The sequence below is a fragment of the Sapajus apella genome, unplaced genomic scaffold (genome assembly GCF_009761245.1).
Source record: "Sapajus apella isolate SASKATOON/1434 unplaced genomic scaffold, GSC_monkey_1.0 scaffold1, whole genome shotgun sequence".
In the NCBI taxonomy this organism is placed as follows: Eukaryota; Metazoa; Chordata; class Mammalia; order Primates; family Cebidae; genus Sapajus; species Sapajus apella.
Window position 1 is genome coordinate 64,733,413 of NW_022436941.1, and position 3,026 is coordinate 64,736,438.

The 3,026-nt window shown below is 38.7% G+C and overlaps 1 pseudogene; it reads left to right on the top strand.

The window, feature by feature from the left end:
• Positions 1 to 1,350: 1,350 nt before the first annotated feature.
• On the top strand, positions 1,351 to 2,497 carry LOC116562872 (annotated as a pseudogene).
• The last annotated feature ends 529 nt before the right edge of the window (positions 2,498 to 3,026 follow it).

Consider the following 3,026-nt stretch of genomic DNA (forward strand, 5'->3'; position numbering starts at 1 on the left):
CTATCTTGGGAAGTGTCAAGCAAGATGCACTGAAGGTACAGTGACTCACACCTGTAATCCTAGCACTTTGGAAGGCCAAGGTAAGAGGATCACTTGAGACCAGGAGTTCCAGACCAGCCTGGGCAACACTGTGGGACTCCATCTCTGCTAAAAATATAAAAAAATTAAAAAAAGAAAGAAATACCTGAGACTGAGAATTTATAAAGAAAAGAGGTTTAATTGATTCATGGTTCTGCAGGCTGTGTAGGAAGCATGATGCTGGCATCTGCTCGACTTCTGTGGAGACCTCAGGAAACTTTCAATCATCACAGAAGGCAAAGGGGAAGCAAGAATGTCTTACATGGCTGGAGCAGAAGCGAGAGAGAAAAGATGGGATGTGTTACACACTTTTAAACATCCAGATCTCATGAAAACTCACTATTGAGATGAGAACTTGAAGGGGCGTGGTACTAAACCATTCATGAGGAACCACCATCATCCACTCACCTCCCAACAGGCCCCACCTTCAGCATGGGGGATTACATTTCAACATGAGATTTGGGTGGGGGACATAGATTCAAACCATGTCATGAGGCACTGTGGCATATATCTGTAGTCCCAACTACTCATGAGGCTGAGGTGGGAAGCTCATCAGTTGAGCCCAGGAGTTTGAGGCTGCAATGAGCTATGATGGTGCCAGTGCTCTTCAGCCTAGACAGCAGGGCGAGACCCTGTCATAAAACAACAACAACAACAAACAAACAAACAAATAAAAGACATGCTGATGGCATGCAGGGAAGAACAAGTGTGGAGAAAGTGACAAGTCACCATAGAGAAGCAAAAGAGACCAAGGAAATACGTCAAAATGTTGCCAGTAGTTGCCCCTCAGTAGTTAGATTACGACTGTTTTTTTTTTTTTTTTTTTTTTTTTTTTTTTTTTTTTTTTTTTTTGAGACAGAGTTTCACTCTTGTTACCCAGGCTGGAGTGCAATGGCGCGATCTCGGCTCACCGCAACCTCCGCCTCCTGGGTTCAGGCAATTCTCCTGCCTCAGCCTCCTGAGTAGCTGGGATTACAGGCACTCGCCACCATGCCCAGCTGATTTTTTGTATTTTTAGTAGAGACGGGGTTTCACCATGTTGACCAGGATGGTCTCGATCTCTTGACCTCGTGATCCACCCGCCTCGGCCTCCCAAAGTGCTGGGATTACAGGCGTGAGCCACCGCGCCCGGCCACGACTGTTTTTTAAAAATACGTTTCTTTGTAATTTTCTGTGATTTCTATGCTTTCTACCGTGATACTTGATTATTTTTATAATAAGACAAAAATAAAAGAAATTTATTAGAACAGAAGGGAAAGGGAAGTGTGGATTCCTGATTTGAATACTTTAAATGTTAACTGATTACCTCTTGGTGAGATTAAAGTTAATTACACAGTTACACCAGTCTTTATGCTATCAGACATTGTGTTTCCCAACATGCGACAAATAGCATGTGGGTAAGTAGATAAAAAACAATGGAAGCTCATAAAAATAACTATTGGGCTCTTGGAAGTTAGGCGGAAAGTGACTTGGATGTGGTAGTTGCCTCTGCGGCTCTGCCATATAATAAGCCAGGATCTACCATACCTATTGACTAACTATGGAAGATTATACCAAAATAGAGAAAATTGGAGGAAGTACCTATGGAGTTGTGTATAAGGGTAGACACATAACTGCAGGTCAAGTGGTAGCCATGAATAAAATCACACTAGAAGGTGAAGAGGAAGGGGTTCCTAGTACAGCAATTTGGGAAATTTCTCTATTAAAAGAACTTTGTCATCCAAATATAGTCAGTCTTCAGGATGTGCTTATGCAGGATTCCAGGTTATATCTCATCTTTGAATTTCTTTCCACGGATCTGAAGAAATACTTGGATTCTACTCCTCCTGGTCAATACATGGATTCTTCACTTGTTAAGAGTTATTTATACCAAATCCTGCAGGGGATTGTGTTTTTTCACTCTAGAAGAGTTCTTCACAGAGACTTAAAACCTCAAAATCTCTGGACTGATGACAAAGGAACAACTGAACTCACTGATTTTGGCCTTTCCAGAACTTTTGGAATACCTATTAGAGTATATACACATGAGGTAGTAACACTCTGGTGTATATTGCTAGAAGTATTGCTGGGTCAGCTAGTTACTTGACTCCAGTTGACAATTGGAGTATAGGCACCATATTTGTTGAACTAGCAACTAAGAAACCACTTTTCCATGGGGATTCAGAAGTTGATCAACTCTTCAAGATTTTCAGAGCTTTGGGCACTCCCAATAATGAAGTGTGGCCAGAAATGGAATCTTTACAGTTCTATAAGAATACATTTCCCAAGTGGAAACCAGGAAGCCTAGCATCTCATGTCAGAAACCTGGAGGAAAATGGCTTGGATTTGCTCTAAAAAATGTTAATCTATGATCCAGCCAAATGAATTTCTGGTAAAATGGCACTGAATCATCCATATTTTCATGATTTGGACGATCAGATTAAGAAGATGTAGCTTTCCGACGAAAAGTTTCCACGTTATATCAAGAACAGATAGTTATGTTTTTATTGTTAGCTCTATTTTTGTCTTATATATTTTTCTTTGTTGTCAAATTTAAGCTGTACTTCATCTTCTAATTTCAAAAGTATAACTTAAAAATGTAAATATTCTATATGAATTTAAATACAATTCTGTATATGTGTGTAGGTCTCACTGTAGCAACCATTTGTTACTCTAATAAAACTATAATATTGATGTCAGGAACCAGGAAAAAAAATAATATTATGTGAGTCCACCAATATTTAGAAATTCACGTACAAAATAATGTTACATAGAAAAAAGAACAATATATAAAGATAATATAAATTAAAGAATTTACTGAATTGAGGTTATATAAATTGTACATATATACAGAAAGAAGTTAAACGTTAGAATGCATTTCTTTTTCCTTCTAATACTTTTCAAGTACAAGATGGAGAAAATAGCTTATTGTTATCTCTACCAACTTAACTGTCTCCAACCCACAATCA